This window comes from Pinus tabuliformis, chromosome 9, assembly GCF_031772625.1.
Source record: "Pinus tabuliformis cultivar Carrire ecotype Pingquan chromosome 9, CPIR1, whole genome shotgun sequence".
Taxonomy (NCBI): Eukaryota; Viridiplantae; Streptophyta; class Pinopsida; order Pinales; family Pinaceae; genus Pinus; species Pinus tabuliformis.
Window position 1 is genome coordinate 1,221,189,196 of NC_142307.1, and position 17,668 is coordinate 1,221,206,863.

Consider the following 17,668-nt stretch of genomic DNA (forward strand, 5'->3'; position numbering starts at 1 on the left):
GCCACACCCTCATTATTTGAGTATCCTCATCCTACAACACCTCCAAAAAAAAATTCTACAGCAAAAATGCCAATGGTTGTTTTGTATCTATTAGCAAAGGCTAATGTGAGAACAAAGAAAGAAACAAATCAGAAAATTGCTATGGATGAGGGAAAGATTTTTGGTGAAGAAGGACCAATGAAAGGCCCAAAATCTAGTGATAAGGAGGGGGAAGCAATGCATGTAATTTCCACCTACAAGTTGATTCCGTACTTTTACAAGTTCTTAACGTAAATAGGATATTTTTATTAAATGGAAGTTCATAAGTCAACATCTATTTCTAGATTTTGTAGAGCTACTTTTCCATTCATTGAACTGTTATTATAATTAGAAGTTTATTTGTCGAATTTAGTATCATAGCTATTTTAGTCTTGTCGCCAATTATTGGTTATTTCCCATTTCATATCTATCATATCTTTGTCTTATTGTCACCTTATTATATGTAATGGTTTTTTCTTCAGTGAAAATGGGCACAAACGTTCTGTATAGAATATTATAGTTGAGATCTAGGAATGGAGTGTATCACACCATTGTTGTTCATGGTCATGGTTGTATTCAGAAAATGAGGGTCAATTTAACATTGTTATTTGAAGTTTATTTCTCCTTCATTTTATGATCTTGGGCTTCTTCTTAATTTTTCCATCTACATAACCCACTCTTCCTCTATGCTTATTCAGGTTAATTTAATTTTTGCAAGTGGATATTGCATCTTCAGTAGCCATTTTGTGAAATTATCTCAAATGTACCTTCAACATTATTATTTGTGTACTCATAGGGTGATCAAAAGCCTATTTTCTAGGCCTTTATATTGTTATTTTTCATGGTAATAAATGTTGACTAAATGATCTTGAACATTGTAAATATATCATTTTTGAAACATTATAATGTTGTTGATTTTACAAGACACATCAAGCTACTAGTTCATTTTCTATTGGCTTGCCTTACGGCGTTTTCTTTGCAACATTAGGTGCAAATGCTAGTATTTATAGAGAGAAGGGTTGAACAAAGATGAAAAAGTAAACTAACCCATCACTTCCACCGCAGATTTTTTCACGTTATCGTCCGTCAATCGCTACATCTACTTGTATAAGGAACATGAAGTCCCCCATTAGAAGGAAAAAACTGAGGGAAAGTTGAGTTGTATATATAAAGTCAAAAAAAGAAGTGGCTTCCTGCATTGTTCGATATCTTTCAGTAGCACCTAATTCGCCGGGTGGGGTTCAACATATAAACTTTCCGTCATATAATTCACGTCAGCTGCCGACACCTTTAATAGCGGACATGATTATGATGTTATTTTTAAATACATATTTTGTGGTTGAGAGATGAAAAACGCCAGCGTGAGATAATCACGCTTAGGAGGTCAAATCCTATCGCATAAAGTAGAGTGAGCAGCACTGCCGTTTATTCCTAACCTCCTGCCCAATTTAAAGCAGCATACCTTTCCATAGAAATAATGAAAAATGTAAAATGCTTTCGGTAATAAAATGGTTAGTGGTTAAACAAATATATACTATATGAATAATTTCCATTTGACACCAACAATGGGAGGTGGTTTGATTTATTGGTAGGAAAAAAATATTCGGAGATAGGGTCAAACACATTTTCATTTTTGGCAATATAATCTACAAAATTAAAAATTTAGATATGGTTCAGCGAGCACGTTGGGATGTTGTTCACCTGGGGAGATCATGGCGAGGAAACAATATGGCTTGGAATGGGAAGTCTATCTCTTTTTTCAAAAACTTATACTTACGTGATAATTGGTGTGTAATGATAATGTTTAAATTATATATATTTATGTTTTTTTATTATATTGAAATGTGCTTTATATAATGTAATATCAGATAAATATAGTGATTTCATTTTTAATGAGTATTTTAGAATATTTTATGTAATCATTACAAATTAAAGATTTAAATTTATCTTCAAAGTGGTCATGTATTTTATATCATTTTAATTAAATTCATTAATTAATTAAAAAATGTCATATGAACATGAGTTTTTTTGGGCATTTATTATTAATCAATGATGCTATTTTTCAATGGTATTGTAACAAAAGTCTATTTACTTCTCCATGGTAAAGTCTTGTTGAATTTCCATGATCAAAAATCATGTTACATATATTTTTTCAAAATGCATATATGTTTAAATCATGTATTGATTTTTTTTATAAGGAGTAGTCTTTGGAATAGTCTACTTAAAATTTTTACGTAAAGAATACTCATGAGTAGTCTTTAAGTGCAATGTTTTGGAGTTTTTGGCTGGTTTCTCGTTGAAATCCTAATAAAAAAAATTGGGGCCAAATCTTGATTTTGGTTGTTTAAATTAGTGTTTTTTTACAACATATATGGATGCAACACCCTCAAGAACCCTTGGGGAACTCATGTTGTAAGAGTTCACCTGTCACACTAACGATTTCAATGAATCAATGTACGATTCTACACAAATTACATTGGAAAACCCGAAAACTTTCCAAAAAGTTACATTGTGATGTCCCTCGTAATTGTAAATATTTATTTACTATAGTCAAATCCTGTCACACTTATGATTTCAATGAATCCCTGGAGGATTCTACACAAATTAGATTGGAAAATAAACCCCAAAAATTTCCTAAAAGTTATATTGTGATGCCTAGTAATTGTAAATATTTAATTACTATAGTCAAACAAACTTATGCTCCTAATTGACTTATGATTTCAATGAATCCATGTAGGATTTTACACAAATTAAATTGGAAAATAAACCCAAAAAATTTCGAAAAAGTTATATTGTGATGCCCCGGTAATTGTAAATATTTAATTACTATAGTCAAAGAAACTTGATGCTCCTAATTGACTTAGGAAGACTAAAACAATAATTTGATATTTTTCTATGTTTAAAATAATATGATTAAGCTATGCATGAATTAAATATATTGGACAATGTGAGTTACATATTAATATTTCTCACATGTCAAGTAGTTAGGGCAAGCGGTTACCTACCCATAACTACTCGAATATTTATTCTCAAGGGAAAAGGAACCGACAGGGTATGAGCTACCTGAGGTGAATAGAGGAAAAGAAATGTCAACATATGGAATCGAGGCTGAAATGGCACATGGATTGTTCAGTGTTAAGTTATGGTATGTTCTATTCTTATAGCAGTTTACTTCTTTTTATTGTTATTATCCACAAATTATCAATCACATATGCATAAAGTAAAGTGCAGATAGAACATTAAACGATCGACAGAAAACAAGCCAAGACAAGAGACACAAGATGTGGCGGCTAGCCAGGGACAAACCCCACAATGTGTGGGGAAACCCTTTAATCAAATCTTCCTTTATCTTCAATAATCCAATAGAGAGAAATAGCACATAAATCAGATTTATATTTGTAGCAACAAACCCTAGGTCAGACCCAAACTAGGGCAGACAATATCTCACAAACCAACCATTGGATCAGCTCGATTCCACCACCAAAATGTACGACCTTCATAGGAGGTCTAGATGAACCTACAACGCAGTTCAAAAGAGGAGGTTTGATGGTCCACGCTAGTCAAAGTTTGAATCTGCAGTTGTAGCTTCAGTTTCAGCAACTTCCTTCAAACTAGGGCAGTCGATATATCGCAAACCGACTGTCAAATTGGCTTGGTTCCACTAAAAAATTTTGAGGCCTTCGAAGGAGATCCAGATGGACCTACAACACAGTTCTAATGAGGAGATCTTCTAGTCCACATAGGTCAAACTTTACTTCTGCAGTTGCTACCCTAAAATCTACAATTGCTCCTCCACATGTGTGAGAAAGGTCTGTTTTCTGCGTAGTAGAGAAGAGCCTCTTTTCTACATAGGAGAGAGAGAGAGAGAGATGTGAGGAATGAGTGAGTGCAAATGAGGAAAAGTCCCCCTGTATTTATACGCAATTGTTGATGTTTGAATAGATGCGACTGTTGGGCTTCTGAACCTACATGATTTGTAGGTCACCTTGATAATAATTCCATAATCAAAATAAATTCATATCTCCATAAATACTTATCGGAATCAGATGATCTTTAGATCAATCCTACACTTGTCGATGAGAGGAATCTAATAAAAATATTATTAGCCATGAATGAGATGTCCCTCATGGAGTTTGGACCTAGTTTCCAATTTAACACTCCCTCTCAACTAGGGAGAACTCCATCTGAATCTGTCTATTGGTCACTACTATTCATCCATCAAATGCACTGCCCTGTACAGCTTGACCCCTGCTCTATTCTGCCTACTCTTGCTCTGTTGTGTTCTGCCCTGTTTTGATCTGCTTTGTTCTGCTCTGCATTGTCCGAATTATGAAGAGGAAGAAATGATCAAGGATGTATCATACTGAATCCAAGTCAATCTCAGAGTATGTACCACTAGTCCCAGACCAGTCTCAACCAACCAAAAGTCAACGTCATAGTGGGTACAACTCTTACCATTGGTCCCAGACCAATATCATCCTCCACCGACTCAAAGTCAATCTTAGAGTGAGTACCACTGGTCCCAAACTAGTCTCAACTGACCTGAAGTTAGTGTCATCGTATGTACCACTCTTATCACTAGTCCCAGACCAGTATCGCGGGCTCAGAGAGTGTATCATTGGTCCTAGACCAGTCTCAACCAACCCGAACTCAGTGTCATCGTATGTACCACTCTCACTGGTCCCAGACCAGTCCTGCACTGACACGACGTCAGTCTCGGAGTATGTACCACTAGTCCCAGACTACTCTCAACTGACCTAAAGTCAGCTTCATAGTATGTACAAAACCTACCACTAGTCACAGACCAGTATCATTGATCCCAGATCAATGAAGGTCATCCTAGCGTAGGGAGTACAGTAGATATAGCGATGCATCCATCGATACTACTATTGTCCCTATCTTCACTTCCCTGCTCATTGATCAGATGAGAGGTACTTCCCATGAGTCCAAGACTGCATGGGTAGGATGCCTCAACAAGGGAACTAATCAATCATGTCCATAGGAGAGCAAATCATCCTCTCCCATAAGAGAGTGAATCATCTTGCAGCCATGGAGAACAAATCATCTAGGCCTCACAGGAGAACTAATCAATCCTATCCACAGAAGAGCGAATCATCCTGTCCCACAAGAGAGCATATCATCATGTTGCCATGGAGAACACATCATCCAGGCCTCACAGAAGAACTAACCAATCTTGTCTACAGGAGAGCGAAACATCCTATCCCACAAGAGATCGAATCATCTTGTCGCCATGGATAACACATCATCTAGGCCTCACAGGAGAACCAATCATCCTGCTACATAGTCGTCATGGAGAACACATCATCCAGGCCTCACAGGAGAACTAATCATCCTGCTACATAGTCACCACGGGGTGTCACAAGGAAAGTTTTGATTCTTTTACCCTGTTCATCATACGTCGCTCCAAGAAGTACCGCACACCCCCGGAGCTCCCAGAGCTCAATACATCATACAGGACCCTCATAGGAGGGTATTTGAACAACACCAAGTTGTTCTCAGAAAGTAAGGAATTTTACTTTCCCTAGGGGCTTTGTCAGAATGTCGGTGACCTGTTCATCTGTACCGATATGTTGGAGCCTGATAGTGCCCTGTTGCACCATATCTTGAATATAGTGATACCTGAAATCGATATGCTTGTAGCAATCATGAAACATGGGATTCTCTGATAGACGAATCCCACTCTGGTTGTCACATAGGATCATGATGGTATCCAATGTAAATCCAAACAGCTCACTGAAGATATTTCGCAACCAGATTGCCTCATAGGAGGCCATGCTAGTAGCAATATGCTCTGCTTCAGCGGTGCTCAAACTCACCGAATTCTTCTTCCTGCTCATCCTGGATATCGAAGTAGACCCCAGGGAGAAGCATCACCTTGATGTGCTCTTACGGTCCTCTACACTGCCTACCCAATCAGCATTTGTGTATCCAAATAGTCTCACATTTCTGGCAGTGTATCTGAGCCCATATGTGATTGTTCCACGAAGATATCTTAATAGATTCTTGGCACCAATCTAGTTTATGCGGTGAGGTTCAACCATGTGTTGACTTCAAAGTATATGTCTGGATGATGTTCACCAAGAAAATTAATGCTCCTATGAGTTGCCGATACTCATTGGCATGTCGTAAAACAGGTCCAACAACACTACTGCTTAACTTCTTAAATTCAAGCTCCATCGGGGTAGATACAAGCTTGCAGTCCACCATACTGAACCTTTCCAGTATGTTCACCACATATTTTCCTTGAGATAGGAAAGTTTCCCCTATCTTCTGCCATACCTCAAGTTCTAGGAAATAGTGCATTAGTCCTAGGTCCTTCGTTTCAAATTCAGAAGCCAACTCCCTCTTACATTTGTGAATGACAAGGTCTGCACCTGTTAGGAAGAGATCATCCACATATAGCACCAGTATGAGAGGTTTGTCCTCCTCAACCTTAAATTAAAGTTTAGGATTGTCTTCACTCCTAGTGAATCCCAGCTTCATCAAGTAGCTATCAATCCTCTCATGCCATGCTCAAGGCGCTTGCTTCAGCCCATAGAGAGCTTTCTTCAACCTGCATACATGAGATTTTCAATCATAAATCTTAAATCCTTCAGGTTGCTCCACGTAGACCTCTTCTTTGATCAAACCATGCAAGAACGCGGTCTTTGACATCCATCTGATGTAGTTTCCATCCTTGTGAAGTGCAAGGGCTATGGATGGTCGTATATCTGGCAACAGGTGCAAATATCACATGATATTCTATACCTTCCTTCTGGGAGAAACAATGAGCAACAAAACGAGCCTTATACTTTTCCGTGCTTCCATCTGCTGCATGATTTATCTTGTAAATCCATTTAGAAGTGACAACTATCTTTTCCTGGGGTTTGGGAACTACTTCCCAGACATCATTAAGTAGCCCCCTAAGCCATGCAGGCCTCTTCCTAGAAGAGGAAGGCTCGGGTTTATAAATAGGATCCATAGGTTCCTCCATATCAGGCATTGATACATCATCTACACATAGAAACTTCAAAAGTCTTTGATCATGAAGCATAGTATGAACAACTTCCACAATCGTATGGTTCTTCCTTTCCACCACACCATTCTACTCAGGAGTATGTGGTGTAGTAGTCTCCTTCTTAATGCCAACCTCTTTACAAAAATCATGAAACTCGTTAGATTCATATTTTGTCCCATTATCAGTCCTTACGATCTTGATCTTCTTTTTGGTTTGATTCTCAATCAAGGTTTGAGATGTGCCAGAAGACATGACACCTAGCAGACTTCCACAGACCTGATATAATGAATCAACTTGAAACCCATGAGTGAAGGCATCTTTAAAATTATTTTTCCATATACGTACCTTGCCATTGCTGAAGGTTACCTTGTAGCCTTTTTCTTCCATTGCTGCGATGGACACTAGTTTTTTTTTTTTGAGGTTAGGTACATATAATACATCCTGTAAGTGGATCATATTTCCTTGATTCAATTTTAGAGAGACATTTCCTACACCTCTTATGGGATATTTCATATTGTCTCCAAGGACAATTTCTAGGTTCGTTTCTTTCTCTATCAGATTATAGAGAACTTCTTTGTAACCTGTGAAATTCCTTGAGGCACCACTATCAATGAGTCAAATTTCTATTGAGTCCATAGGAGCAGAGGTATATAGAGCAGCTGGTAGATAATATTCATCTTGCTTATTTTCAACAAGGTTGGATTCATACTTGGAATTTCTAGCCTTCTTGAATGGTTGTCCTCTTCCTTGATTTCCAACACTCCTTTTTCCTCTGCTATTTGATTTGTCATTCCTTTGATTTCCATGAGAGGGATTTTGATCATCATCCCGGTGTGAGTCCCTTCTATTAGGGCACTCCCTTGTATACTGACCTGATTTATTGCAAATCTAACATCATCCTTTTCTTCCATCCTTAGGTCCAGCCTTTCTTTTAGATTTAGAACTGGAATTATTTCTTTTCTTAGCATGAGAAGAAAAGGCAGCAAGAGGACCTTTAGGCATGGGCATTTCTTATTCTTCTATCCTTGTTTCTTCTTGAATGCATCTTTCCATTAATTTTTTCGAATCCAAGAATTATGTTATTGTTCAGAAGAGTAGTCCTGAACACATACCATTAGGATGGTAATCCTCTAAGAGTCGTGAGTGCCATTTCCCTATCAGTAATTATCTCCCCGAAAAACTGTAGATCGTTCTTGATCTCAGCGATTCGTAATAAGTATGCTTGCATACTCTCCTACTTACCCTTCTTAATTTCCTTTAGCTTATTTCTAAGAAACAAGACTTGATTTGCATCATTAACTTTAAATAAACTCACCAGTCTATCATACATTTCCTTGGAGGTGTTCAGGTCGGAGATGTAGGCCACCAAACATTTGTCAATAGAGTCCCTAATGATCTTCTTTGTTTTGACTTCATCTGTTTTCCAATTGATCCTGGCAGCAGTAGGTGCATTTGATGGAGGCTCAACAATATTGCCTCTCACATGATCCAACACTCCTTGATCCTCAAGGGTTAGATCGATAGACATCTTCCATCCGTGATAGTCAGCTTTCTCACGGAGCTTGTCCTCAGTAGGAAAGTGTGATGAGGACCCCATAGTTCTTTTAGGATAGCCTTACTAATCTTCTCTTTGGTGATTGCCCTTTCTCTTGCTCGGGCTTTGTCTTCACCTCAGCTCTGATACCATGTTAAGTTATGGTATTTTCTATGTGTACAACAGTTTACTTCTTATTGTTATTATTATTCGCAAATTAGCAATCACATATGCATAAAGTAAAGTGCAGATAAAACATTAAAATATCCACAGAAACAAGCCAAGACAAGAGACACGAGATGTGGCGGCTAGTCAGCGACAAACCCCACAATGTGTGGGGAAACCCTTTGATCAAATCTTCCTTTATCTTCAATAATCTAACAGAGAGAAATAGTACATAAATCAGATTTATGTTTGCAGCAACAAATCCTAGATCAGTCCCAAACTAGGGCAGACAATATCTCACAAACTGACTGTCGGATCGGCTCAATTCCACCACCAAAATGTACGGCCTTCAGAGGAGGTCTGGATGAACCTACAACGTAGTTTAGAATAGGAGGTTTGATGGTCCATGCTGGTCAAAGTTTGGATCTACAGTTGCAGCTTCAGTTTCAGTAGCTTCCTTCAAACTAGGGCAGTCAATATCTCGGAAGCTGACCATCAGATTGGCTTGATTCCACTACCAAAAGTTGCGGCCTTCAGAGGAGATCCAGATGGACCTACAACACAGTTCTGATGAGGAGATCTTCTAGTCCACGCAGGTCAAACTTTACTTTTGTAGTTGCTACCCTAAAATCTGCAACTGCTCCTCCACATGTGTGAGAAAGGTCTCTTTTTTGCGCAATAGAGAGGAGCCTCTTTTCTACACAGGAGAGAGAGAGAGATGTGAGGAATGAGTGAGTGCAAATGAGGAAAAGTCCTCCTGTATTTATACACAACTGTTGATGTTTGAACAGATGCACCTGTTGGGCTTCTGAGCTTACATGAGTTGTAGGTTGGCTTGATAATAATTCCATAATCAAATTAAATTCATATCTCCATAAATACTTATCGGAATTAGATGGTATTTAGATCAATCCTACACCTTTTGATGAGAGGAATTTAATAAAAATATTATCAGCCATGAATCAGATGTCCCTCGTGGAGTTTGGACCTAGTTTCCAATTTGACATTCAGGCGAAGCTAGGCTAAGTCTCGTTAGGACCAAATAGCGTCAGCAAGAATTGGTTGTCGGTTATATAATTTCCTGCATGTGAGAAATAGCTCCGGGGAGATTTAGAAAATTTGATCTCTTGGTTGGGAGGAAAATTGACATTGTTTCTTCAAAAACTAGAATGACTTTTCTATACTGACTAATGCGGACCACAGATAAGTATTTACTCTTAATTGAAAACAAAAAAGAGTAAATAATTTATGAGTGGTTGTATTATTTTTTTCTTATGTCTGTATGTCACTCAGAGTGAATATGAAATTGAGTGAAAAACTGGAAATGATAGAAACAAAAACAGACAGAAAAGTGAGAGTGGACATAAATGAGTAAATTATGCATTTTCTTTTCAGAAAATAAGTGCCAAAATTTCCTAAGTAGAAATACAGGAATGGATATAAATTCAACTTAATTCATACAATAATGCTAACATGTATAAACATTTCCTTGTAGCAAACCCAATTAAGTAATAATGTCTTAAAAGAGATAATTTGACAACATTAAGGAGAAGAGTGTAATAAGTTAAATAAAAAATATTTCACTCGACCACGAAGCTTGAAAGGGAAACTCAAAACATGCAATTTCTGAACATGGTGTAAAATACATATGAGTTCTTATACTCAGAGAACTCAAGCATCTCGTTCCGTAAGAAAATTCACCAAGGGTTCTATGGAAACCAAGTTGTATGGAAACTGTACACTGAGGGTGGAAATCTTCGATTCCAAAATAAAACCCTCATTTCAAAAACCCCTTACAACTAGGGTTTTTCCATAGGAAGAAACCCTTTATTTAAGTAAACAAAATTCTAGAAAATACATCTAACGAAGACTCTTTCACAAAAAGAACTTAATGTTCTGAACATGAATCAAAACCCCCGGATTCACTACGAAAATACCCTTGATTCTTGAGAAAATAAATAACATTAAGGATTGAGGAAAACACTTCAAAACAACGTGAATGTTATCATAACATACAACATTAAACCAAGCCCAGAACTCGGGTTTTATCAAACCATTAGCCCAATTAGTCTCGACTTATAGTCGCAGGCCCGTAAAGGGTGAATAACAAATAAACAAGACTCAGAATTAAATGATAAGCCAATATAGTAAATTGTTGTGTCGATATACACTTTACCTGGAAACAAACTGAAATTGTGACTGAAAGCCTTTCCATTGTAGTATTGTAGGAGGTTGGTAAGGTTTGTGCGTCAAATCCTCCAAGGTTGGAAGGTATCCTTGCGCCAATAAATTAATTTGTTAAAACAATGGAGGGAACAAACTTGTAATTACAAACTTTTCTGTAAAATAATTAGCTCGAGACTGTGGTGAAGCCATCACTACCGATTGAATTAGTTCCCACTGCCAAAAGGAGGAAACTATTCTAGTAACCCTGTAATTGGAAGGTAGCAGTCATGCTTTTTTGTGATTAAAAGGGTAGCTTCACGGACATCATTCGACTAGAAGAATATTAAAAAAATAGAGAAAATGACCTCATGACCTCTCAGTTCGAACACCAGGCAGAGGAGATCTCTATGCAATAGAGAATTACTATGAGATCGTTTGCGTGGTAGGAGAAAGTAACAAATGAGACTAGGTTATTTTTCCCATCGTTTGATGAGGATGAGTAGCGAAGAATCGTGGATGGAAACCCCGTCATGAGGATCATTCAATATAGCTATGGAGGACGAGTTGCAGAGGACCGTGGATGGAAACCCCATCCCAAGAACTATGTAACACAACTATGGAGCACCTGAAACTTCCAGAACATTGAATCCACAAATCCTAAGGTTGGGTTAGTTGGTTTATGACAAGAATGTGTATAATAAGCTTATATATATATGTATACTTATAATTTCACTAGGGTTATAAACAAAAATCATCTTGACTTAAATGATAATTCCAATACTAAACAAAATCTTTGTAAGAAACCAAAACTCGTAAGCTCAATGATAATCAAAAGACCATGTAATATATATTCGTTATTGTGATGATAAACATTAAGGACCTATTTAATAGTTATGATGGTACTTGAATTTTTATATTTATTGTTTTTGTGTGATATAAAAATATGGATAAGTGGATTCATGACAAGTGGTATCACAGAGCTCAGGCTGCAAAGATGAGACCTCTTGGTGATAACTGAGTGATAGTAATTGTGATGTGCGCAAAGAGGGAGAGAAAGAGAAGCAGCTAGCATGAGGATTACTGGACTCACACCGCTAAGACCGATGTTGGAAACAATGCCATTTCTAGAAAATAATCCTAAGTTCTGGATACATTTGGGGGAAGAGTCACATAATACCAAGGCTACCATTCTGGAGACAGTGCAAGAATTGAAGAATGAGATGGCTCGTTTGAGGGAAGATAATGAACGATTGATGCAATAAGAGGAGAATATTATGAAAGGTATGTCAAACAGACATAATCAATGACAAACCATTCCCAGCCCTGAATAGGGAAATAGGATGGGTGATCAATAATTCAAAAGTGAGCACCTAGAAACCGAAGGTGGCGAAGAGAATCAGGAGGAAGAATCAAACAATGTATCGTATCATAAAACACAACAATGGCAGAAAAATCAGTTATAAGGGGAATTTTGAAAGATAAAACCTCCCCTCTTTGACGATGAACAAGAGGAGGATGCTAAATTATGGCTTATTAATATGAATAAGTTCTTTCAATTGTATGAATATGACTATAATTTAAAAGCTCGCTTAGCCATCTATCAATTACAAGGAAAAGTCACCCTATGGTGGGAGGAGGTAAACCTAGTGCGTGAAATAAATGAACAAAATGTGACTTGGGAAAAATTTCAAAGGTACTTTAAGGAAAGGTATTTAACATAAATATTTTACAATGAGAAGGCACAGGAGGTTCATGATCTCTGATTTGGACAGTTTTCTATGGATGAAATTCACATCCTTACTATGATATGTTCCTTACATACGGGAAGAAAAGGCAAAGGTACAACGATTTATCAGTAGTTTGTTGTTATTTATGAAGGAATGTTTAGATTTTGATAATTCGAAGACCATGGGTGATGTTATAAGAAAATCGCTTTCGCTATGAGAAAACTAGGCAAAAATGGGATGGAGGAAAGAGATGGATTGATAAAAAGGGAGCCAAGTTTCCACCCACCAGTAAAGGAAATAAGACCATTGTTAATAAAGGACCTGATAAAGGGCTGCAAACTAGAAATATGCACAAAAATGAGGCAAGGTTCAAATTCCCAAATGAATCCAAGCCAAATGAGCAATGAAATAAGAGTGAGGTGGAAACAACTGCCAGGCCCCCAGTACAATGCTGGGGATGTGGAGGACCTCACTATGTTAAAAATTGTTTGTACTGTAAAGGAACTTATCAAGTTGCCTAGTTTCAAGAAGAATGAATAGTATGAAATGTGGCAAGAAGTAATTTGAAGGTAATATCTTCGACCAAACCATATCTATTTTGATTGATCCAGGAGCTACTTTGAGTTATGTAAGTCCCCAAGTAGTTCAACAATGTTGCTTACAAGATGTTAAATTTAAGAATCTGAGGTTAGTTCAACTTTCTAAACAAGCAAAGAGAAGGGTGTTGGCTAAAGTCAGCAGTTTCCCTTTGAAGCTAGCAGGTCAGTTCATTGTGGTAGACTCGAATATTTTAAATCTAGGATCATATGATGTCCTAATAGGTATGGATTGGCCAGAGAAACGTTACTACCTCATTAACTGTAAAGATGAAACTATTAATTATGTTGATGAAGAAGGATTAAGACAAGAAATTCACAGTATACAAAGACCATTGAAAATAAGACTAGTAATAGCTTCTCAATTACGAAAATGCATACAAAAGGGATGCCAAAATTATGCCATACATGTAGGATATTCAAACGCTAAGTAAAAATCTATTACCTTAGAAAATATTCCTATGGTACAAAAAAATTTGGATGTATTTCCTGAAGAGATACCGGGACTGCCTCTAAAGAGAGATATATATTTTACTATGGAGTTGATTCCCAGAGCTGTCCTAGTATCCTGAGCTCCATACTGCATTAGTGTACCATAACTAATGGAACTAAAGATGCAACTATAGGAGCTACTTGAAAAGAAGTATACTCGTCAAAGCTCTCGTACTCTTTGTTAAAAATAAAGATGGAACTTTACGTTTATGCATAGATGATAGGCTATTTAAAAAGTTGACAGTTAAGAGTAAATACCCCTTGCCTTGTATTGATGAATTTTATGACCATGTGAAGGGAGCTACTGTATGTTCAAAGATTGGTCTTTGTTTAGGGTACCATCAAATCACGATAAAAGAAGAGGACATAACCAAAACAACCATTATAACTCACTATGGGGATTATGAGTTCGTTGTATTTCCATTCAGATTAACGAATGCACCTGCGACTTTTGTGTCTGATGAACAATGTGTTTCATCAATATTTGGATAAATTTGTGTTTATTTCCATTGATGACATACTAATATACTCCCAAAATGTAGAAGAACATAAGGAGAACTTACGAACTATTCTACAAACCTTAAGGGAGCACCAGTTGTACACCAAATACTGCAAATGTGATTTATGTAAAGAGAAGATTCAATATTTAGGACATGTCATCACCAAGGATGGAATTATGGTGGACCTGGAAAAAATAAAAACCATAATGGAATGGCCAATACCAAAGAACGTAGGTGATATAAGATCCTTCATGGGTCTGGCCAAATATTACAGGAGGTTTGTTGAAGGATTTTCCAGGGTGGCATATCCTATTACATCCTTGCAAAAAAAACAAAAAACTTTTATATGGACCTTAGATTGTCGAAAATGTTTTGACCGATTAAAGCACTTGCTTACCTCTGTAGTTATTTTCAGCATTGTAGATCTAAATAAAGAATAGGTCATTCGTACAAATGCCAACAAGGATTGTGTAGGAGGGGTGTTGATGCAAGAAGTCATAGTTATTGCTTATGAATCCTGAAATATTAAGGAACATGAGCATAAGTATTCTGCTTATGACATGGAGGTCGCAGCAGTCATCCACACATTAAAAATGTAGCAACATTATTTATTGGGTAAGAAATTCTTACTGATGAAAGATCATCAAAATAAACTAATTATTTTGGGAAACCTACCCTAAACACTAGACAAGCTCGTTGGATAGCGTTCCTGAGTGAATTTGATTTTGAAATCAAACACTTAGAAGGAAATCAAACCCGAGTCGTGGATGCCTTGAGTCAAAAAGTGATTAGTATTTATAAAGCCACTTTTAGTGAAGTTCATACCACCTTCAAAGAGAAGATTAGAGAAGTAGCAGAGCAGGATCCAAAATACATTTTGTTATGGAACCAAGCTAAGAATTTGAATAACAGAGAAGATCAGCTAGGATATGAGGTAAATCAAGAATAAATGTTGATTTATCATGGAAGAATGTATGTACCTAATCAGAAAAATATTAAACAACTAATATTAGATGAGTACCATAAAAATCCTTATGCAGCCCATCCTGGGTATCAGAAGTTAATCACTACACTCCGAAAGGAATATTTATGGCCCAGTATGAAGAAAGAAGTAGCTGACTATCTATCCCGTAGTTTGGAGTGTAATCTAGTGAAAGCAAAGCACCAACACCCATCTTGAATACTCCACCCATTATCTATTTGAGAATGGAAGTGAGAAACCATTTCCATTGATTTTATTATAAGATTACCTAAGTCTAAAAGACAGAATGAATTAGTAATGGTGGTAGTCAAAAAGTTGAGCAAGTCTGCTCATTTCATACCTATACAATCTATTTTCGAGACCATACAAATTGCCAACACATTTATGAAAGAAATTTTCAGGTTGCACGAAATACCAAAGGCTATAATTTTAGATCAAGATGTGAAATTCACATCTGCATTCTAGAAAGCCTTGTTTGAGGGCTTGGGCACACAATTACATTTTAGCATGGCCTACCATCCTCAGACTGATGGACAAATGGAACGAGTGAATCGCATAATGGAAAGCATGTTGTTAATGTATGTAATGCAGGAGTGATCTAAATGGGAGGATTACATACATCTAGTGAAGTTTTCCTACAACAATAGTTACCATACTTCTTCATGAATGAGTCTGTTTGAGGTGATGTACGGCCACAAGTGCAGAACACCCTCAAATTGGGGTGGTACCAAAGAAAAATTAATGCTAGGACCTGACATGTTAAAGGAAATTGAGGATACCATTAAGAAAGTATTCTTGAACTTAAAAATCGCCCAAGACCAATAGAAGAATTACGCTGACATGAAGAGGAGTTTTTGAGAATTTCAAGTTGGATACCATGTTTATGTACAGGTATGATCCAAGAAGAGTACGTTACATTAGGGTAGGTGTGCTAAATTACACCCCGATTTTGCGAACCCTTCCAAGTCCTAGCTCGAATTGGGCTTGTGGCCTATTAGCTTGCCTTACCTAGCCACATATGTGTACATAATGTCTTTCATGTATCACTTTTAAAAAAATATGTATATGATCCTAACCATATAACTATTTGCTAGGACATACAGGTAATTGGTACGGTCATAAGAAAATTTGCTTATTACATTGAGATTGAAATAAGAAATTTAGAGGAAAGATGACTATTAATTTTTTCTTTTGTAGGTCAAACCGAAAGGCAAGTTCTTTGTCAAGCCTCTATGTATTCTCAACATGGGAGAAGTGATGTTGCGAAGGCGAGTAATCACCCAAGTTGAAATACAATGACAACATTACAGGCTAGAGGAAGCCACTTAGGAGGATGAACATATTATAAAGGAGGTTGATCCAAGTCTATTTTACAATGAATAAACATTGTGAGGATGTTTGATCTAAGGGGGGGAAGATGTGATGTCCCTAATAATTGTAAATATTTAATTACTAGAGTCACACAAATTTGATGCTAGTAATTGACTTAGGAAGACTAAAATAATAATTTGATATTTCTCTATGTTTAAAATAATAGGATTAAGCTATTCAGGAATTAAATATATTGGACAATGCTAGTTACATATTAATATTCCTCACATGTTAGGTAGTTAGAGCAGACGATTACCTACACATAACTACTCCTTGAAGATTTATTCTCAAGGAAAAAGGAATCGATAGGGTATGAGGTACCTGAGGTGAATAAAGGAAAAGAACTGTGAACATATGGAATCCATGCTAAAATGATAGATGGATTGCTCAGGCCAAGCTAGGCTAACTTTAGTTAGGACTAGATAGCCTCAACGAGAATTGGCTGGTAGTTATATAATTTCATGCATGTGAGAAATAGTTTGGGGGGAGATTCAGAAAAGTCGATCTCTTCGCTGGGAGGAAAATCAACATTGTTCCTTCAAAAAATGGAACAATTCTTCTATACCACTACAACAAAACCAGCGATTTGCGCCACATTTAGCACCAGATTTTAGTGCATTTTTTTTGTAATTGTGATGAGCAACCTGGCGCTAAATCTGGCTCTATTGTACAATTTTTAAAGCGTCCTTTTTTGCACCTGATTTTGCATCCTTTTTCACGCTAGATTTTGCATCATTTTTTACACCAAACTATGCATCATTTTTTGCGTCAAATTTTGAACCAAGATTTGCATCTTATTTTATGACAGGTTTTGCTTCTAGTTTTGTGTCATTTTTTGCATCTATTTTTCATTCTCTTTTGCTTCCTATTTTGTGTCATTCTTTGCTTCCATTTTTGCACCATCATTTGCATCAAGTTTACACTGTATTTTGAATCCAATTTAACGTCTTTTTATGCTTCCATTTTGTGTCAGTTTTTGCATCTAGTCTTACACCAGGTTTTGTATCTAGTCTTACACTAGTTTTTGCTTCTATTTTTGCACCAGCTTTGGTGCCTATCTTTGCACCATGTGTTGAATTTGATTTAGCACCAAATTTTG